At 42.6% G+C, this 23,157-nt stretch overlaps 1 protein-coding gene across 2 annotated transcripts in view; it reads left to right on the top strand.

Annotated features, from left to right (window-relative positions):
- The window catches only part of ZFPM2 (zinc finger protein, FOG family member 2), a 513,834-nt gene that overhangs the window by 271,342 nt on the left and 219,335 nt on the right, over nt 1-23,157 (top strand). The window lies entirely within an intron of this gene.

Genomic DNA, 23,157 nt, shown 5'->3' with positions numbered 1-23,157 from the left:
CTGATGACTGATGATGTGCCCCTTTCTCAGTGAATGCCCTGGCATCCACTATGAACCTTGACTGATGATGTGCCCTTGCTCAGTGAACTCCCTGGCACCTACTGTGAACCTTGACTGATGATGTGCCCTTTCTCAGTGAACACCCTGGCACCCACTGTGAACCTTGACAGCCATTGGTTCCTTTCCCTTCAGGTCTACTTCATGTGCCCAGTGTGATGGTGTCATTGCGCCAGGACACATCACCTCCTGCCTCTTTCATCTGTTTCTGACTTTCTGTACTTGTATCTTATTTGAGTGCAAGGTTCCACAGGGCAGCTTAAGTATATCTCTTCTGTTGCGGAATGAAGAGCTAGGCGCATGATGGTTTCTGGATACAAATGGACTGATTTCAGTGCAAGCTTGGCAATGCTTTGAGGCCTCGAGGGAGCAGGAGTTGTTGAGCCTCTCAGTAGAAGCGATTATGGTTCGTTGTGGACAGACTCCGTGTTCGACCCCCCACTCTGCCATGGGTGAAGGCCAACAAGGTGTTCTGCTCTACCACGCTTTCTGTGAAGTTGCACTGAGCATTGCACTTTCCAGTGACAGCCCATCTGGGACATTCCATCTGTCTCTGCTTGGAAACTGAGGTGGCAGTCGCCCACTGTGAGCAGTTTTCTATTAACTTCTTGGATAAGATCAGTCAGATTTATACTGAATTGATGGCAACCGTAAGAGCAGGGTTGTTCCAAGAGAAGACAAATGTACTGATTCCTCTAATTGGGCCTAAGCCAGTTTCGTTCACGGATGCCCTGAGGTTCTAGTAGTGCAAGGACTTATAACCTTTTTAATTGTACTCCCTTCCTCTTGGGAAGGGTTGGTGAAATTCATTATTGATGGAGGTTGTAGATTTGTCCCTGAGGGAGGGCAAGATCTTGGCTTCTTTTATACTCTTTTATCTGCTATGTGGAGAATTAATGGAATCTGTGGGGACAGCGAAACTGCTCAAGGAAGACATGAAGGCAAGACATTTAATGCAGCAAAGCCTTGGGAAGTGACAGAATGGCCTGGTTTCTGGAATTAGAATAGGGCTTTTGTAAGGGAGAGGCTCCTGGAAGAGGGGTGCAGAGGTGTAGAGACCCCAATAAGCAAAGCCCTGCTGTGAAATGTGAGGCAAATAACAAGAAACCAAATATTGAAGAATGATTTCATAATTAAAGTCTGTTGAAGTATCCAGGAGGTCAATTGCATGCTAAACAGATGGAACTGTGTGTATTTTAATGCAGCGAGAGTTCTGATGCTCACAGTGGGTGGATTCCTATCTTCATATGGAGACGATAAAGGTTTAAGATAGAAACCTGAATTGGCCCCTTTTGGATGACTGTAGCCTGCCTGCAGATTGGCTCTTGTTTATGGAGCTGCTCTATCTGCTAACCTGAATCTCCCTTTGACTGACTTTTCTCCTGGTGGCACCATTGTTGTTTTGATGAGTTCTTTTGTTTGGCCTTGGACTTGAAACCACTCTTTGACCTATGGACTGTTTTATTGATGGACCTCTTATGCAAGAATTTAAAATATTATTTTGCCACACCTATGTACCCATGGTCAAACTTATTTACCTGTACATAGGCCAAGTGTGAACAGCAACAAAAGATTTTTTAAATTATCAATTATTCATCCTCCTCATTTGTTTATAATCCTAGAGAGGACCGTCATTGGAGGGATGTTCTCCTAGATGAATTGAGAGGACTATTAAGGCCATGCCAGGCGTTTGACTAGTGCTCCAAGCTGCTCTCCGCACAGTGTATGTATGTGTTGGAAAGACTGAGCAGGGACGCTGTCTTTTCCACAGAATATAGGTATGAAGGTCAAGGTCTGCCTATTGGTTTAGAGCTCCAAATATTCCTTGTGGGAGTCGTCACTCTTTGTAGATCTTTTTCCTCACTTCTGGGACCTTGACATGTTTTTTTCTCAGTTCAGATTTGACTGCTGCTCTAATTTCTTTTTTTAATCATTTTATTGGGAGCTCATACAACTCTTATCACAATGCATCCATCCATCCATTGTGTCAAGTACACTTGTACATTTGTACATTTGTTGCCATCATCATTCTCAAAACATTTGCTTTCTACTTGAGCCCTTGGTATCAGCTTCTCATTTTCCTTCCTCCCTCCCCATCCCCAGCCCCACTCATGAACCCTTAATTTCCTTCTATCTGCCACAACAAACATTTTCAAGGCCTGAGATGGTGAAAAGAGGTAGAGATAGGGTCCCTGTCTCCTTGAGGAGAGTCATCGAATAGTGCGTGGGGAAGAAGTGATTTGGAGAGTATTGCTCTATTATTTTCATGAAAGAAGTGGTAGACCTTAAAGCTAAAATCTGTTTTTGACTAGAAGGGAAGGTAAAATGAGAACACTCTGTGAGTCGCTGCTGCTCTACAATTTGACCCAAATTGTGTTTGCTATTGGCTGATAAGTCACGCATACCGTTCAGAATCTTTCTACTAGACTCTCGAAGGGTTGTCATTTCAAAACTCTTTTAAGGGTTTGGCTAACAGTAATCTCTGATGGATGTGACATCAGTATAGTTAGTGAATTGGAGTCGATAACTGTGATGTAATGTTTGTAAGTGCCACTTTTAAATTCTTTCATTTAAAATTATTTAGGGAGAGCATTTGAAAAAACCTCTCATACAGTCCTGGACTCCGACCTTAGTGTGAGCTATCAATCACTTTCCCAGGACAGCATTAACCACGCTTCACAGTTTAACCCAACCAAACTCACCACCATCTAAATGCCGACTCCTTGCGGCCCTCTGTAGGGGTCCCAGACTGTAACTGTTTACAGGAGTAGAAGGCCCAGGCTTTCTCCTGGGGAGCTGCTGGTGGTTTCTAACTGCTGACCCTATGGTTCCCACTACACCAGCACGGCTCTTCTTACAGCTCGATGGTAGCTCTCAAACAGCACTGATAGTCTTTGGAATCCTGTGAGATGTTCCTGGTGCAGCAGATTTAAGAGCATGACCCTCTCTGAAAGCCCTTTGCTAAAGCTCACAGTGGCTACTGCATGATGGCCCCTAAGCAAGAATTCCTAAAAGGAGAAAAGGGAAAGTTATGTTTCTTAAATATTTTTTGAAACATAAGAAATTATTTGAGAAACTCTTTTGTAGACTAACATCTCATTTGCCTATTAAGTGTTGAATTCATAGTTACTATTTATTATTCATGATTCACACATCGCTTTTTGCTTACACGTGGCCTAAGTCTGACAATGCTGTGTTTTCTTAATTCTGGCAATTAATATATCTTTTTTATTCATTTCAAAATCATGTTAGAATGATTTTACATCCAGACATCCATTCATTGTGTCAAGCACATTTGTACATTTATTGCCCTCATCATTCTCAAAACATTTGCTTTCTAAATGAGCCCTTGGTATCAGCTCCGAATTTCCCCCTCCTTCCCCTCCCCCTTCCTCAAAAACCCTTGATATTTTATAAATTATTATTATTTTGTCATGTCTTATACTGTCCAACATCTCCCTTCACCCACTTTTCTGTTGTCTATCCCCCAAGGAGAGGGGTATATGTAGGTCCTTGTGATTGGTTCCCCCTTTCTACCTTGCCTTCCCCTTACCCTCTTGGTATCTCTACTCTCATATTGGTCCTGAAGTGTTTATCTGTCCTGGTTTATCTGTTTCCAGTTCCTATCTGTACCAGTGTACATCTTCTGGTCTAGCCAGATTTGTAAGGTAGAATTGGGATCATGATCATGGGGGATGAGGGGGAAGGAAGCATTAATGAACTAGAGGAAAGTTGTACATTTCATCAGTGTTATACTGCATTCTGACTGGCTCATCTCTTCCCCATGACCCTTCCATAAGGGTATGTCCAGTTTTCTACAGATGGACTTTGGGTCTCCACTCAGTACTCCCCCTCATTCACAATGATATGAATTTCTGTTCTTCGATGCCTGATACGTGATCCTATCGACACCTCGTGATCACACAGACTGATGTGCTTCTTCCATGTAGGCTTTGTTGCTTCTGAGCTAGACGGATGCTTGTTTATCTTCAAGCTTTTAAGATCCCAGATGTTATATCTTTTTATAGCCGGGCACCATCAGCTTTCTTCACCACATTTGCTTATTCACCCACTTTGTCTTCAGAAATTATGTCGGGAAGGTGGGCATCACGGGAATGCCAGTTGAATAGAACCAAGTGTTCTTCTATTGAGGGAGTACTTGAGTAGAGGCCCAATGTCCATCTGCTACCTTAATACTAAACCTATAACTATATGCACATGAATCTATTTCCCCACCAACATATATAAATATATTTATGTATGTACATGCCTATATTTAGACCTCAAAAAATGTCCTTTGCTTCCTAGTTCTTTGCAATTAATGTATCTTCTAGACCTTTTTGTATGTGTTATATCTCTTTCTACTTCAAAGTCAGGACTCCAAAGCCAAGTGTATGGTTGGTTATATGCGAAAACCTGTGGTTTTTCTTACATTCTCTATTCTTACACTTTTTGAGAGTCGAGAATATATGCTGATATTCTCTAGGTCTAGCATGGAACATGTCACAAAACTGCAATCAAGAAATCAGCTAGGCTTGTATTGTCATCTGAAGGATCCATTTTACTTCTAAGTCCACTCACGTGACAATCAATTGACTGAGAACCTAGTCTTGGACGCCTCTCCTGGGTGCCCCTCACAGCAGGGCAGCTGCTTCCCTCCGTGAAGGGGACGGAGACCAAAAGAGGGAGATTCGGTCAGAGCCAGTCTTCTTGGAACTTCATCTTAGAAGTGGCATCTCCTGACTTTTGTTAGTTTGGAGTGATTTGTCAGATAATACAGTAGGTCAAGCTGACACTCACAGGAAGGAGGAGAGCTTGACTCCAGAGGGCAGGATCCTTTGTGGCCATCTCAGAGGCTGCCTACCATAGAAGACGATTTACATGCTTGGTGATGTGATCCCTGGACTTTGCTGTTTGGTGCATTAGTCCCCCTGTGTACAGCAGGACAAACACTGCCTACTTCTGCACCGTCCTTTCAATGTTCCTTACAGGTGAACCCATTGTTGCAGCCACTGACAATCCGTCTCTGGATAAAACCCAAATTCACTAGCATCACACTCAGGATGACTCAGAGCAAACCTGCGGGACTGAGTAGAACTATCCCTTTGGGTTTTCAAGGCTCAGTCTGTGGGAGCTGGAAGCCTCATCTCTCCAGGGGAAGCTGTAGTTGGCAGCTCAACCTGTAACCCACTGGGCCACTAGGGCTTCTGTGGATAAGGAAGGAGTTTCCAGTAATCAGTGGAAGAGAGCACAAAATTGAATTAAACCAAATAGAAAAACAAATTTAAAACATAAATTATAAAGCCTCAAAGCAGAATCAAAGTTTACATGCTACATTAAAATACATTTGTAAAACTGAGATGGTGAAATCATTTAGAAGTGAATTATTGAGCGAGAACAAGGTTAATTAAAATATATGCCATGTGCTTTACACAAGATCCCGTGGGAATTGGGAATGAGCAGCAGATGAGTTGCCGAGTGCTTCTCATCCTAACGCATTGTGAAGAGCCAGGGAGACAGAGACCGTGCAGGGACGTGCCCAAGGGAGGGTCGGAGTAGCGGATTCTCATCCAGACTGTTGTTACCCAAATTGGATGTGCTAGCTTGGGTAATCACACAGGTGCCCGGCTTCCTCGTTTATAAAATGTGGGTTATTACACCGTCCTGACATCGCAGAGTTGTTGTAAAAATTACCTAAAATTATATGCATTGAGTCACTTGGAAAAATATACAGATTGTTATACAAACCTAGATTCCTTTTTCTTATGCCTATGAATAGAAAGTAGGTTATTCATTCTTTAAATTCCCCCAGCACCACTGCCCCGTCTTTTCTTTCTGTCCTTTCTCTGAGCAGACGCATAAGGCATTTTGGGTTGTCACTGGACATGCGTCTTCATATCCATGTGTGTGTGTGTGTTTATATACACACATGCTTATTGATTACCTGGCCAATGTATTCTGGGAACTCGTAGCCTTCAGAAGTGCAAGGTATGCACGTGTAACATCCATCATCTGAATAGACAATCAGCATGGCAGCAGAGAAAAGGCGTGTACTTTCAGGAAGACAGAGGAAGGTTGAGTGCTCAGACTGCTTTTTGAATTAGCCTGCCTTCTTTGTGTTTTCATTTGGCTGAGGAGCTGGTCTTGAGAAAGCACTTCTCAGGTGTGTGATTGGGGATTTCAGACAATTGGAAAAGTAATTTACTCTGTCTGATTCACTTTTGAGTTCGGGTCGTATTTTAAAATGTTAACTCAATTCTTTCATTATTTATGGCATTTTAGAGCTCAGGACAGAACGGCGTGAAGAAGGCAGTCATAACACAGACAGTGATGAACCATGAAATATGAAGAAGCATAGACAGAGTTCGGAAGAGCACAGGCATTTCACACACCTTAAGTTTTAGCTTTTATTAAGAAGTCAAACAAATACCATTCGTTTCTCCTTACACCGTATGAAATGGTGTGAGCATTGTACACACACACACACACACACACACACACACACACACACGGCACTGAGAGTCCCCAGGGCTCTCATTCTGACCAGAGGCGTGGGCTTAACATGGCTACCTCTCTCCTTAAGCCCCTGCAGTTCAGACACGTGTCGCATGTTAGTCCAGGTAAGGTGCCCAGGGATGCCTGCAAGTGTATGTGAGGCAGGCATCTAAGCTAAGCTGACCATATTTTAACATTGATAAAGCGGGACACCATTGATGAAACTCACATCCTGGCGAAATAGCCACATGGCAGCCGAAAACCGTCTACCCTAGCTTGTCGTGCATTCTTTCCAAAAATCGGGGCTTTTTTAAAACGCCGCAGGACACGGGAAACATTGTTAAAAATCAGGACGTCTGGTACCTGAAAAGCCCAAGTACTTGCCAAGCATATTTGGCAAAAATCGCTCGCCTTGCCTTCATTAAGGAAGCAGAGAACTGATATAAAAGAAAGCCCATCATTTATCTAAATGTTTTCAGCAAGGAAGTCAGGCTGTCCAGGGTTTTAATTTCACTGTTTGTTTTGTGAGTCGCTTCAAAACTTTGTGCGAATGACGACTCTCCAGAGGAGCAGCCATTGGCAGAGCGTCCCTCACCTGGCCTGAAGCTGCAGGCCCAGCAGGGCCGGGCAGAGAGTGCCTGCTGAAAGTCCAACAGAGGCCGGCTCCGCTGCTTCATTAATCAAGTGGAGGCATTCTGAAAAATGTTTCTCTTTGGTTGCAGCCATCTATTTTTTGGTGTTAATCTGCGCCCTGTGGCAGGGTTTTGTGAAGGAAACAATGAGCTGCTGGATCACCCCCCCTCCTCCCATTGTTGTTGCCCCTCTCAGAAGGCTGCTGGGATGATGCAGGTCTGTATCAGCCTGATAAGGGAAAAGAGGATTCCGAATGGCTTTGGAGAGAAGCTGGGGGAGTAGAGGGAGCCGTTTGGGACTAGCGGAGGGACAGAATACAGCAGAGGTCCTTCATGGGATCCTAAGCATTCCGTGCCAAACCTTCTGCTGCTTCTTGAAGATTTTCTAATGAACTATTTTGAGGGTGAAATTTTATAACTGTCAGAGAGGCTGAGGTTCAAGACGCTGCTTGAAGTTATTGGCTCCTTAATCTGGGATCGGTCAATCCGGGTCAAAATGACAAACAGGAAACGAAAGAGAAATTCCAGAAAACTCCCAGTGAATGGACTGAGGTCACTTTTAATCTGTTGACAAGGCGTTTACATACCATGGTGATCACCAGCTCAGTGCCAGCGGCCTGCGCAGCTCCTATGCTCTAGATTACTGCTTCACGGCTACATGAAATCGGAAACTGCCCCTTCGAGTGCTGATTTCGCTTTGGCAGGCCTTTAGAGCCACATATGGGTTAGCTAAGCGGCTTTGGAGGCAAATGCACCTTTGTTATTTATTGGGAATTTTGTGAAAGAAGACAAATGTGTTATGTGTGCTCTGGATTGAAAAAAATAGAAAACACTTCAATGTCTCTAAAAAAATGATTTTGCTAAGCAATTCTAGTGAGCATTAAAAACGGATTCACTATTTCCAGGACAGCTAAAAAGAAACGATCTTTACTAATTCAAAGAGAGCGATAGTTCCAGCGTGTTTTACCAGCGGATGGGGGGTATCACTTCATGAATGGGGCAGGCTTCTTGCTTTAAGCATCTTTAGACTGTTCGATGCTCCAGGATTTTCTTGGATCCATTCTACTGTGTTACTGGAGTGGCATGAATAAACATACGTGGATAAAGAATTAAAAGCCACATGGTCCTCTGAGGATGAATGAGAGGCAGTGACCATACATACCAGGGATTGTATAAGGCTTAGTTAGGAAGGCTTAGCTGCTCAGCTAGACTGGGTGTTCCTCTCTGGGGGCCTGAGGGATAGGAGAGAGCTCCCTCTCCAACTTTACATCTCTATGTTTTGCTGAGTTTCACTCAGACTCTTAGCTTTAGGTGAAAGACAGTGTCTATTTGAACATATAAGGAAAGGGACATACATTTTAGACGGTAACTGATTTTTCCTAAAACCTTCTGAAAGTGTAGATCTACTTGGATAATAATATTTATAATTGCACTTATAAAGAGTGTTGTATTTTTATAAAGTTAGCTTTATTAAAAGTTATTAAATAAATTTGGTAGCATGGACAGTATCTAAAATTTGGCTGTTTGTTTCATCCACCAAATAAAGGATGAATGAAAGAGTGGAACTGGTCGCGTTTTAATTTATCACCTGAACTGAGTACCTTTCCAGTGGTGTATGATTTTTATCTACTTTTTAGGCAGATGAGAGGATAGTGCAATAATGATTTTTATAATTTCAAACCTCGTCTTACAGCCTTCTCTTACTGTAGGCACTTGCAATTATATTACTGAAATCTATTGCTTTCTAAAAGATTAGTTACATTGGGAAAATTACTTAAAGGAAAACTTGACTCCACATTCATTACATTTATGTGGCAGGAACGCTGTGAAGAAGTGAGGGTACAAATAGCTGAAATTGTATCCAGTAGAGCGACTTTTATTTGCATATTTCAGAGTTCTTCCCATGGTCTTCTTACCGCTTTAGACAAATCCAGGACACAGAGTTACTTGAGATGAAAAGAAAGAGCTGCAAACACCCTGCAATAACTGGAATGTTGAAAACATGAAATGGAAATCAAGAAAAAACGGAAAGTTGACCAAAATTAAATGGAATTCTTCAAGTTTGATACCCTGGGCTTTAGTGAGCTGAAATGACCTAGTATTGAGTTGGAGAATCATATGGTCTATGTATACTGAGAATAACAAACTGAAGAGAAACAGTGTCATATTCATTGTCAAAAAATATTTCAAGATACTCATCAAGGACGAGCCCTGGTGGTGTAGGGGTTAACCGCTGGGCTGCTAGCAACAAGACTAGCAGTTTGAAACCACCAGCTTGCTACGCCGCAGGAGAGAGTTGAGGACTTTTACTCTTATCAGGGGTTACAGCCTCGGGAACCCTTAGGAGCAGTTCTACCCAGTCTGATAGAGTCACGGTCAGTCGGCATCAACTCAATGACCAGGAGCTTGGTTTGGTTTTTATACATTGTGACAAGATAATATTCATATGCCTACAAGAGACCAAAAAAAACCCCATACCTCACTCTTTTAGACTCACATCACAGTGACCCCATCTAGGGTTTTTGAAGCTATAAATCTTTAAAGGAGTGGATAACCTCATCATTCCTCTGAATGGTAGTTGGTGGGTTTGAACCACCAACTTTGTGGTTAGTGGTCTATTGCTTACTCAACAGTACCACCAGGGCTGTGCCTACCAAGAAGACTAATTAACATAACTATGATGTAAATTTAAATACAAAACACTGATGTCTAACACACAGAAATTGAAATATTTGTATTGCAACTCTGCCACCTGAAATTGAGCAAACATACAGTCAAGATACATATATGCAGTATATACTCAAGAATAAGCTGACCCGAATATCTGCCGAGTTACCTAATTTTACCACAAAAACTGCATTAAAATGTGCTGGAAAACTCGGCTTATACTTGAGTATATACGGTATGTGGAATGTGAAAGCCAGAAACTCTGAAAACATATCAGTAGTGGGAAAGTATAACTTTGTTGTTAGAAATAATACCACAGATCTCATGATAGACTTTTGCTAGGTCATTGACTTATTCCTTACAAATACATTTTCAACAACATAAACAGCTATGATACACATGAATCTAGATGGATGGAATACACTGGAATCAATACAACCATAGAAAGAGATGAGGAGAAGCTAGTATCATCTGGCAGAATATAGTCAGTGGCCATCTACCGAACACATTAATTTTATGTGGAAATAAAAAAAAATGCTAGAGAAAACGCAAAGTCCATAAGAGCCAGTTTGACCTTGAAGACAACACATCTTCCTTTGGAGTCCGTCTCCAAAGGATTTGACACACTGAGCACTAATGACCAAAGACCAAATGAGTCAAAGGCTGACATCAAAAAGGATATGCATGAAAAAAGCAAAAGGTAATTTTAAAAGTGCCAAGAGCTGTAGTTAAAAAACCAAAAGGGAAAAACTACAGTAGGTAATTCTCAAGCTGAGAGTTGAAGAAAAAGTCAAACCTGAAGTTGCAATATTGAGGGGTTCGATGGGTAAATGATTGATAGTTGAAGAAAGCATAAAATAAAAAATGGGAAGGAATGTATCAAGTCACTGTACCAGAAAGAGTTGGTTGATACATAACCATTCCAGAAGGCAACATATGACAGAGAACTGGTGATATTGTTGGAAGAAGTTCAAGTTGCCTTGAAAGCATGGATAAAACCCAAAGCTAAACAAACAAACAAAAAGTGTTGGTATTGGATAGGTTCTGGCTCATAGCAACCCTATAGGACAGAATCTAAGTGCTCCTATAAGTTTCTAAGACTGCACATCTTATAGGAGCCAAAGCTTCATCTTTCTCCTTGGGAGCTGCTGGTGGTTTCCAAACTGAACTTTGGATGATAAACAAGGTTCCATGATTGATGATTTTCCAATTAAGATGTTTCATGGAATGGATGCTACCTTGGAAGCATTCAGTAATCAATGCTAAGAAATTTGAAAGACAGAGAGCTGGCCAACCAACTGGAAGACAACCATCTACCTGTTTATTTCAGAGAAAGGTACTCCAATGGTATGTGGAAATTATTGAACAATATAATTTTTGTCAGGAAAGGTTGCAAAATTATTTCAGATCTGCTAAAAAAATGCCCAAAGGGACATAACATTTTGCTCTAAACCTCAACCTGAAGATGCTCGGCTCATGCTCTAAAAGTCAACAAGCCCAGCTCCCTAAGTGCCCAGAGGCACCCTGCTCCACAAGATGGCCCCTTGCACAACAGCACTCAGTTTAACTTGTCCCATTGCTTGGGAAGTCCACCACTCTGTCCCATGCTCTGATGCCTGGCTCTGCTGCTGCTACTCTGAGTTTATGGCTCCCTCGGAACCCAGAAAGGTCCTCTATCTGGTGATCTAGAGGACTCGCTCCACTCCTGGCTCATGCTAGGAATAAGACTGCTCCTCCTCTTTCTCACAGACCTCTTATTGTGCATCGCAGGATGGCATTCCAGGGAATCTTGGAATTCAGAATCTTCCCCTAGCTTTTTACCAAACCCACGCAGGAGACGGTCCTTTGGTAGGAGTTACTGACTTGGCTAGAGGGCCACAGTAAGTAATCCCTACCCCTGCAACCACCCCTGTGGGTTTCTGAGACTGTAACTCTTTGAAGGAAGAAGATAGCCTAGTCTTTTTCTCCTAGGAGAGAAAAGAGAGCCCGCATTGAAATATAAGTTAGAGAGACGCATTTATTAAGTCGTACGCAGGACAAAGACAAGCCAAAGGCAATTCACGTGGAGACCATCAGCGGGAGGCCCTAATAATAGCGAAGGTGAAGGACTTACAGAACCTTGTCCATTTAAAGAGGAGATAGAGAACAAGAGAAACTGTCACAAAATCATGATTGGCAGCCGATTAATCCATTACAGTTGCAGACAGGGCGACAAAAGGAAGAGAGAAAGAGACCGTGATTAGGATACAGACCCCATTGCAGGCAGAAAAGGCTTACGAGATTGGTTAGGGCCCTCTGACCAAGGCGGTCAGGGTATGACTCATGTCTGTGAGACCCTAAATCCCCAAATTTCATTAAGAGCCCACCCAGGCAAGTCCCTAAGGGCTAGGATGCCCTTCCTCGACCTGCCTACGGGATTGGTAGCACTCCACTGCTACGGACACTCCCTACCTCCTATTTTCATTCACACTGCTGTTTAATGGTCAGGAGAAATTCAGTGGAGGTTGAAGCCACAGAGAGACTCAAAAATACATTTGGGGCTCAACTGTAAATCCCAGCCTTCTGCAAACCTAGAGCTCAGAATTTAAGCCTTAATACCGTTATCCTTTTTATTTCTTTTAGCCTCCTTTAGCCATATGTGTCACAGTGGAGATTTGCTCCATCTGCTTTTCAGGGTCAGATTGTGGGAAATAGAATCACGAGCCCTTTCTTCCAATCAAACCTTGTGCTTGGCCGCTAGATTCGTTGGTTGTTTATTTCTCTTAGAGACTCCACCCCTGAGACGGCTAAAGCCTCCCACTTCTGTCGGGCTGACACCATGGAATGGACTGGGCAGCCGCCTATTTCAGTTAGAGCACCCTGATAGCTCTTCAAGTATGTTTGTCAGTGCGTGTCCAATTACACTGAAGTTTTCAGAGGACGGGAAACCAAGTACAATCCGTTGTAGGGACCAGTTGCTATAATCTGAGTTTATGAGGCTAAGTCAAAAAGTATTGCTGCAGCGTCATTGAAACCTCGACTAAACAAAAATAACAGGACGTGAAGCTATGCTTCTCAACATAACCGCCATCTAGGTCTCTGCTTCAGAGGTGGGCTTTCCATCTCTCTATCCCTTCCCTCCGAGAAAGTCTGCCCGCTTCCATTTACACCAGGTCAAAAAGACAGTTTGCCATCTTGGAAGGATTCAAATGTTTTTCAATGGTCTTTCTGTTTGGGGAACAAAAAGAAATCTAAAAGACAAGATCAGGACAATAGAGCGGAGAGGGTAAGGTTTCCCAACAAAATTCTTGAGCCCTTGAAGGACTAGCATTGTGGTGGTTGAAAACAATTCCTGGTCCCAAGTTTCCTGGTCTGATTCTTACCAGTGTAGGTTTCATTTTCCTTAAAACGCCTTCAGAATAACCCCCCATGATTACCTCGTGTCCTTACAAAAGAACCTTTGGAGATTAGCCTGAGCACATTCCATACACCTGTTGTTATAAATTCAGAGCGGACTCCTCTGCCTTAAATTGAACTTGCCCAGCAGATTCATCGATGTCCTCACCCCAAAGACTCCGACCAGGGCCTGAGTGATAAAAGGCATCTGCAGCCATCCTCCGATGACAGAGACGCATGTAGATATCAGCTACCAAACCCACATGTGTGTGAGCTACAATACTAGTAACATTTTTGGATAATGACTCTCATTCTGTATTGTTCTTCTGAAATGTAGTGTAAGGCGAACTTTCTGTTTAAGAATCATTTAACAAGCCAGAGTATTTCTAAGATACTAAAAACTACCGTCAGCATCACCACCCCAACAAAAACGTCCAGTCAGTTCCACCCCATGTGTTAGGAAGTAGAGCAAGCTCCATGGGATGTTCTCAGTTCCCATCTGTATAGGAGCGGATGGCCCAGGCCCCACCTATGGTACCACCAGCTGGGTTCAAAGTGCCAACATTTCCATTAACTTCCAAGAACTAGCCCTTGCGATGCCCAGGGGCCTTTCCTACAGTATACAGAGGTTAAAGGTCTCACATTAACTTATTTCCCCTCTTGTTGATGTGCCTCGGCTCATAAAGGCATCGTCTATGTTCATCGATTGTGAAAGGACCTGTGTTTAAATAAATTTTGACTAGTGAACTTCACATAGCGGAAATATTGGATAACATCATCACCCGACCTGTGGAGCGATACTAACATTAAGATTTTGTTGATCATAGGAAATACTTCTGCCACGGAGTCTTGTGAACCAAAGCAGATTTGCTTGTGAAGCAATAGAGTGAGCAGTCGCGTTGCTTAAATTGGAGCTTTGTAATGAATGCTGAATATTGAATGCTGGTGAATATACTAAAGAATTGATAGAGGAGAGGTGATGCCATAACTCTACCAGCATTAATTATATTGTATAGCGCCCATTGATATTCATAATGCTCTTTGTACCATTAACAATGATTCTAAATCAGGGTGAAGATCACCGTTAGTCTGTGTGCTCTTGTTGATGACGATAGCAGGTAAGCCTCCTTCAAAATATTTTTGATTAACCAGGCACTCTGCAAAATAATAATGGTATTTGACATAGCTACAGGAAAAAAGTTTTGATTTGTTTTTAATTGACAATGTCACTATAGGGCTACATGTAGTTTTTATAAAGCGTTGTGAGCCCAGCATTTCTGTCAAGCTCTGTGAACAGACAGCTTGGCATCTGTAGATGTGAATCTATTCTTTCTTCCACAAAGGTATCATCTCAGGGTTTAAGTGATTCATATCCAACATGGCTGTTCTTAATTTGTCATTGAGATTAGAATATGGAAAATTGAGTTAGAAAGTAAAAACTAGCCTTAAGCTTTCTCAGAAGAATTTATTTAATTGAGTCAGTCCAGACCCCCCAAGTTTCTCCCTCTAAGTCTGTGCTCCCTCTTTAGAGACAGTATCGCTGATTTATACGGATTATTGTCTTTGGTTGCTGTGTCAGGGAGTTGAGAGGTGAGCTCAGTGGGATTGCATTTTCAGGATAGGCCACATGTGTGCTCTTTGATCTGAGGTACACTGTGCCCCAGGGAATAAGTTCAATCTTGATTTCTTTAGTCAATCATCCGCTATCAGGTACCACTGCTCTGATTAGTAGGCTGAAGAAAAGAGCACATTGTGAGTGTGTGTTACAAGATGAAAAATAGTGAGGAGCTTGTTGGCAGCAGTCCACTCTTTGCCTCAATCCCCGTACTGCAAGAAGGCAGAGCAGTCCGCGTGTTCACGCATCTTTCCACGAACGGGTGATTTCTTTGGCTGTTGTTATTGTCAGGGACTAGTTCCTTCTCTCTGTATTATCCTTTGTTGCAATAAGGGAAACTGGAAAGAGAAATAGCCAGTACCTGATAGAACTTTGCCTAAGAACGAGTCAGATAGAGCTTTGTTAGTTTAACACGCTTGCTCTTCTTGTGACCATGCTGGTGGGAGAGTCAGGGTTTCAAGTGGCCGTCTTCTCTCTTCATCTATGGCCACATACATGCAGAATGGTCCTTAGACCAGGGACTGGCTCAGTATCCATCCATCCTTCACCAGTGAAGTGTCCCTCCCAAAAGATTAGGGTCTGAGGACGCTCTGACATCCCTCTCATGTGCCCGCTCGTCCTCGGGCGAGGGAAAATGCCACGGTCGAAGGAACACGTAGAGAGATATGTTCAGAGCAGCTCTTGTCTGTCTCCCTTGGCCCCGGGAAAATGGCACGTGTGTGTGAACCAGCAGAGATGGGTGTTCGAAGCAGCTCTTGTGTGTCATCTCATTAGGTACATATTTAGGATCTGTGCCCATGGTGCATATTAACAGTTTTGACGCAGAAATGTAGACACCCCCCAAAAAAATCCAACAATGAATATGTGTCTCCTTTGTATCTTAAGTATGCTAATTTTCACTACTACACTTCAAAATTAAATGTATTCTACTGGGAAGATATCACTGGATTTGTTACTACTTTTTCCAGGAAAATGACAAGGTGCAGATGTAGGTGTATCCTCAGTACTTACGGTATGCTTATATCCAACGGGATTTACTTGCTACTGTACTTGACCTTGATGATGGGACCAGTTTGATAAAGTTAAGGTCAATGACTGCATTATTTTCAGACAAGATACAGAGTGTAGAATGTTCTGCTTTGCTTTACCACGTTAACTACTAGTCGCTGCTTGGATTCTCTCTAAACTGCTGATTTCAGCAATGCATTCATCCTCGGTGAGTATCCAAAAGATTTCAGCAACTGTACTAATCACCTATTTGAGAAAACAAACACACACCAAGGTATGGTTTGCTCTTTTTCTTTTCTCTAGAAAAGTCTGGGCAGAATAATAGTAGTGATAGCAATAATCCTAACTGTGCTTTCCATATTAATAAAAGGAAGCATCCTTTTGTTCATGTTCCACTTAAGCCTCTTCTCATGTTTACCTAACTTTACATGCTGTGTCATAGTTGTAAGAAAAGTGCAATATTACCTCTGTTTTATAGAAGAAGAGTGACTAGTGACAAGATCACAGTTAAATATTAAGTTTCTAGCCAAAGCATGTCAGTCCTGTTATTTGAACTAATAATTGCTAGTATCCTTTCCATGCAAATATTTATTTAGTTTGATTCAATAAGCATAAAAATCTACATAAGTAGCAATAGGTTTATATCGAGGACCAGAAGCTGAGATCTTCTACTAGATTCATAATTTCTATTAACTTACCATTAATGAGTTTTAACGAAGGAAATAAAAGCATGACACTTTGAGAGGAATTGCTTATTTCTTTGCTATTTTATGTAGAAGCAGAGGATGAAGTGTCCTTGGCACTTTTCTCTGTACTCGGGCTTGGGGACCAAAGAGTGTTTGAATCACTGCCGCCTAAGGATCCCAACGGTCCAAGTGGAGAACACTGGTTTTGAACCTTCGCCCCCTTACATAGTATTGTGAGAATGTATTGAAGCTAGGCCAAGGATTTCAAGAATCTAAACAAACCTTTTCTATAGAGATTAATTTATCAAACTGATGTCTGGTAGTCTGAAAATAGCAAATGCATTTAACCTCTTTCAGTAGCTAGCACTACCCTGCTTTTAAATACTGTAATTAGATCAAAGCATAGAAATAACCAGAATGGATGTAATGGGCGAAAGGGACAAATGAATGCACCTGTATCAGTAATAAAGGGGCATTTTTCCTGTACATGTTCATTGTGCTGAAATCATTCTACACCTCTTTGTTCACAAAATCTAGTAGTTTAAGCTGTGAAAAATGACTTGGAGAACACCTCGTGCCTTAAACTATGATGCTCTCCCACCTTGTTTTATCTTGCTCAAATTTGTTTAGACTCCAGTCAGGCCTGCTCTTTCCAGTGCCAGGATCTATTAATGATAATTACTGAGCATACTCTCCCCATTCTGTGATAGCATCACATCATTGTGAGGAAGATTGCGATCTTATCCCAGCCTATTCTGTTTAACTCTGACACTCCTTCTATCGTGGCGGGGCCTTGATAAGATCGTGCCTGTTAGGATCAGACATTAGTTGGAATCAATATTTGAAAATGTGCCTGCTTTTGCTTAATAGCAAAGTTAGTGTGAGGTTTGAAGTGAGATCATTTGTTGGATGAGATTGTACAACTTCATCTTATCAAGGGTTCTTTTCTGGTACGTTTGGCTGAAAAACACAGATTGAGGTCCTGGGGAAACCATATTTTTCTGACTGATCCACTCATAGATAGTAGGTCTTATTCAGGTGCTCAACTCTGCGGAGAGCCTGTGATTGTTTTAACTAGTGCAGATCAAGGAAATGAACTGGGTAGAAGGATAGACAGTCTTCATTACAATTTATTGATGAGACACAATCAACTCGGTGGTTCTCAAAATCAGGGACAATTTTGTTACCCCAAAGTCATGTAGCAATGTCTACATGCATTCTCATATGCTGGGGGAGAGAGAAGGGAGCGTGCTACTGATAGCTAGTTGGTAGAGACCAAGGTTGTGGATAAACGTCCCACAAGGCACAGGTCAGCCCCAACAAGGATAATCGTGCCTACAACTTCAAGGCTTACTCATAGATACAAAAACAACTCACTGACAGTCGATGCTGACTCCTGTTGACCCTCTAAGACAGGATGGAGCCGCCCCTGAGTTTCCACCCCTGTAACTCTCTACAGCCTATCCAGGATTAGCTGGTGGGTTCAACTGCTGACCTTGCCAATAATAGTCCAACTTGTCCCTACTCTGCCATCAGAACTCCACATTTCCAGGTTTGGGAAGCCCAACATAAGATGTGCTATGAAGGTACCCTCGCAGTGCAGTTAGTGTGCTTGGTTGCAAAAGTTTGAAGGTTCAGGTTCACCAAAATGTACCTTAGAAAAAAGGCCTTGCAGTCTACTCAAAAATCAGCTCTCATCTAAGACCCATGGGCTCTCCGTAAGTTGGAGTCACCGCAACAGTAACTTTCTTATGAATGAACCGAGGATCAGCAGTGTGTCACTGCAGTGTTTTCCATTTTGAATACAACCTTCTGCCCGGACAAGGCAAATGCTGTAACCACCTATCCGGCTCCTTTCTGGTTAAATTTGTAATTCAATATTAACCTGCGTTGAATTTATAAATTTTTCATATTCCCATTTATCAGAGATCTACATCTGAAAAGTCTGTAATTAAAGTCCTCAATTAGGCACGTGTTTTTAGAGCGATAGGTTGCTTACTTGAACTCTGTGGCTGAATTTACCTTCGTTGGAAACTGACAAGGAGAAGTTAGCCATATTTGTTCCTCAAAGCCTTTGATCTTAAAGAAAACTCTGTTCTTTGGTCTTAAAGGAACTGTGTTTGAAATATAATTAATGTTTGTAACTTTTTCATTTTTTAAAACAATAGTAAAATAACAACAACAAATGTCGACATCAAATGCACTGCCATCCAGGATATTCTGATTCACAGTGACCCTCTAGTAGGACAAGTTAGAACGGACCCCTTTGGCTTCCATGGTTGTAAATCTTTCAGGGATCAGAATGTCTCATCTTTGTCCTGCTGGTAGATTTGAACTGCTTACCTGCAGCTCAGCAACACCTAACCCACTACACCGCAAGTGCGCCTTTAAGGAAATATAAAATGGAGTAATCATACTTCTCTCTTCCTCATCATTCCCCAATTTTAGGAGAATTTCTAATTGTTTACCCCCCCCACCAAAAACCAAAACTAAACAAAAGCTCACTGACACACAGCCAATTGTGGCTCATCGTGACCCTGTGACAAAGTAGAGCTACTTTGGCTTTCCAAGGCTGTACATCTTTTTTTGAGAACTGAATGCATCTATTTTCTACCACAGAGAGGCTGTTGGGTTGGAACTACTAACTTGGTGGTTAGCCGCCACCAAAACTTAACCCCCCTAGCCACCAGAGCTCTTTATCCCGCCAGGTTGATGACCTGGTGATCTAGTTATGTGCCAAATATGAACTTCCAAAGCCACCATGAAGCACCACCTTGAGCATTCTAACCTTCATAGAATCCGGGTAAGTGTCGTTACACAACAAATATTTGTATATGATTATACAAGTTGCTTCACTTCTATTTTAGCTTTTCAATACGTTCACAAAAATGGTTAAGGAATTGATTGCATGTTTTTGGAAAGCAAAGTGAGGCCAGGTCTTTCCTCTTTGGTGTATTTTATGATCGCTGGCGTGGGTACAACTGGTTTGTAAAACGGTACTCTTTCTGCTGTCAATGGAGTGAGTGGAAAGGTTTCCCTTTTGGTCTGGTGGAGAGCCCCTGGAGCAAAGTTGGGGAGAGAGGCACAGTAGGCAGTGAAAACATGGAGGCCGAGCACTTTTCCTTGCATGTATGGTGTATGGTGGCTCCCAGGGGTGGGAGGACCACAGGTGGGTGGCAGTGCTGCAGGGAAAGCCCCTATTTAAAAGAGATGAGGGTCCATTCAAGTCTGGCTGAGGGTTTAGCACTGTGACTGTGCACAGCCATCACAGACACCCAGCACTCGGGCGCCCCCTCTGTTCGTGAAGACACCAGCAGCAAAGCTTGGTGCAGGGGGCTCTGTTTTATGAGACCTTGTACCAAAGGGCCTTTGCTGTAGCAAAGATGTGTACAGGTGGTCGGGAGATGACTACATAAAGACTTCTCTGTTTTATTTCTGAAATATTTTCTCATGTAAAATATAATTTTTTAATATTTTCCTTTATGTGTTTTTAGTGTTTCATGTCATTTCATTTAGCTGGGTGGGACAGGCCTCGGCAATATAGTGACCTTTTTGTCAGCTAGGAAAAAATATTATACAAATATAGAATTATTATTTCAATGATTAAGACATTTTAGACTATAGTACTGTTCAGGAGTATATATATTCTCGTCTCAGATAACCTCTGATCAAGATTAATTAAATGCATTTAAGATTAACTTTCGAAGTAAAGTAATTCATTCTCCACCTCGCTTTTTTATTAAGTTTTCACTTTATCTTTGATAATCTTAAGATTACCAAAATGATACCTTTATATCCTTAACAGTCTTTTAAAAATTTTTTCACTTTTTTCTAAGATTTCCAGAATGCCACCTTTATATTCTTAACAGAGCTTACCTTTTGCTAACACTAAGTTTTAAATATTAAAGAAACTAAATCACTTCCTTGTCACTCTTCTGGCTCTGAACGCATTGAGATACAAGGAGAGGAGCTGTAGTATTATGTATAAGTTCCCCCCCCCCACTCCACCCTAGCCCCCACATTACAAGCACAAAGTTGCCTGGTTTTGATAGAGTTAAATAAACCAAAGACAACCCCAGGGCTCTCAACCTTCCGTCTCCTTGCACTTCACTGTCCGGCAGATCATTTCTTCTTACAGAATGAGATAAGTCATCGTGTGTTTGTGTTTGATGGATTAACAACAGAAAATTAGGAATTCTACAAAAATTCCAACTTGGCAAATAGTAGCAACCCTTATCACGTGGAGACCTGATAGCACCACCCGATAAGGCACTAGGGAAACTAGTCTGGACAGTGTTTCGAAACAGACTAGCTCTCTGCCAGTGCTCTGAATTCCAGGGCTAGAGTAGGGATCAGGAAATGCGCACACCAAATAGCGCAGTACAACTATGATGTACAGTTCTTTCGTTCTGCTTTAAAGCTAGAACATTGTTTATGTTATGCGCGTCTGTTAAAATACTTAATGACCCATCCTCTTTATCTTTCTTATCAGGTTTAAGTGGAAACAAATGACTTTTTCTAGGAAGGGAAAACATGAGAGCTTAAAGAATACCAATCAGACATTAGGACAGAAGAGCATTGGGGCTTAACTGGACAAGGCAACACTTCAAACTGTCATTCTCATATATTGTCAGTTATTTAAAATTGATTACCCTGATTTCTGACCTAAAGAACACATTTAAAAAAACAGTATGTTAACATTCATTTTCCTTTCTGTTTCGAATAAGGACCTGTACACCTGAGATGTATCAAAAAGGAAACGTACCATCAGTTGTTGGAAAGAGAGTATACAAACCTTTCATTGCATCCCTTTTGTTTGTTTGTTTGTTTGTTTTCATTAGTTCCAGGGCCGGAGGATTTCCATTTTTCGAAGGGAAAACCCAAAACCAAAGCAAGCTCACTTTGCTTTGAGTTGACATTGACTCACAGTGAGCCCGGCGGCCAGAATAGAACTGCCCTTGCGGGTTTCTGAGACTACGACTCTGTGGGACTAGAAAGCCCCATCGCTCTTCCTTGGAGTGAGTCTCCTTTCAGATCACAGCCCAAAGGTCACCACTGTGCCACCAGGGCTCCTGCTTTGCTAAGGGAAGACATCCACAAAGTACTCCATCCTGGGCTTGGTGTCAATTCATGTCCACTTCTCAGTAGAAGTGGCAACATTGGGAGTCACTGCTTAGGCATTTTCTTCTAGTCATCGTTCATTAACTTATTATTAACAAAGTGCCACGCGCAGTCTTGGGTTCTGAAGAGATTTCTGTGCCTGAAATAGACATTGATCTTGAAGTCCTAGAGCTTACATTCTAATGGGAAATACAGGCAGTTCCTGAGTTAAGAACGTCTGACTTAACTTACAAGTCGACATGTTAATGAACCAGCCCTATCAAAGCTTGTCCTCTCTGTGCTGGCTTCCGGTTGGAAAAAATGCAGCCTGACTGCTGGCTCCTTGGCCTTGCCCTCCTGCTCCAGTTGCTTGCAGCCACCTCTGCACCACAGCCCACAACCCTGACTGAGAGAACGTTCCAGCTTTCTGTGACTGGCTGCGCCAGGCCTTCCCCTGGCCCCCTCCAGCCCTTCCTAGGCTTCCTTCCTGAAGGCATTGGAGGCCTCTTCCCCCTCCCCAGGGGGTTCCCCATGTGCTCTGCCACAGCTAGCCCCCCCTGCCACTGTCCTCTGTGCTGAGGTGGGACATGCACTGCCCTGCCACTGTCCAGGCCACCGCCCTAGGTTTCTCCGGGTTCTGGGTTCCGTGCTTCCTACTGGCGCTGCTGTCCCCCCCTCCCCACCTGTCACTCTAACTTGCGCTGCCTGGTGAGCGCACACTCTGTCTCTCCCCTTTCTGCAAGGTACATGAAGCCATCATTGTTGCCACATCTGCGTTTGCTGTTACAAATGCTTTCTCTTTCGGGAAATGTTTTTGTTAATGTGTTTATGCATAGAAGGGTTCATTGTATATGACAAAACCCCAAATCCACTCCATTCCCATGAAATAGCTGCCCTCCATTCAGTTTCCTGGGCAGTCGGTCTTGAAGAGAGCAGGTAGCAGCATCTGTTTCCGTGGAGCAGGTGGTGTCTTTGAACCTCTGACCCTATGGTTAGCAGGCCAATGCTTCCCTGACCTTACTCCTTGAGAGAGAGACTCGTCTGCCTATTCCTGTAGAGAGTTACAGTCTCAGAAACCCAGAGGGGCCTTCTACTCTGTTCTAATGGGTCACTTTGAATCAGAATCACTCCGGTGTGAGAGTCGCACTTTGGAGTCCCTGGCTGGGCAAACAGTCGGGGTACTCTGCCAGAGCCAAAGAATGGAGATTCAGGTGCCCTCAGGACCTGGGAAGAAAGGCCTAACAATCCGGGGAAAATATCAGCCATTGAGATGGCATGGAAAACATCTCTGCTGTGGGGCCACCAGGCATCAAACGGACTCAACAGCAACTAACTGGTGAGAAGAGTTTGTGGGGAATAAAAAATAAAGACAGTGATATCTAAGGAGGGCCCTAAAGAATGATTCGTGTCAGTTAGCTTGTGTGTGTGTGTGTGTGTGTGTGTTTTCTGCCAAGAGACGTGCCAGATGCAGAATGTAATTGATACACTAAGATCTGTATGCAAAAGAGAACGTGGCAAACTT

Source organism: Tenrec ecaudatus, chromosome 5, assembly GCF_050624435.1.
Source record: "Tenrec ecaudatus isolate mTenEca1 chromosome 5, mTenEca1.hap1, whole genome shotgun sequence".
NCBI classification, from domain to species: domain Eukaryota; kingdom Metazoa; phylum Chordata; class Mammalia; order Afrosoricida; family Tenrecidae; genus Tenrec; species Tenrec ecaudatus.
Note: the sequence above shows the minus strand (reverse complement) of the source record. Positions and strands in the feature narration are given on the sequence as shown.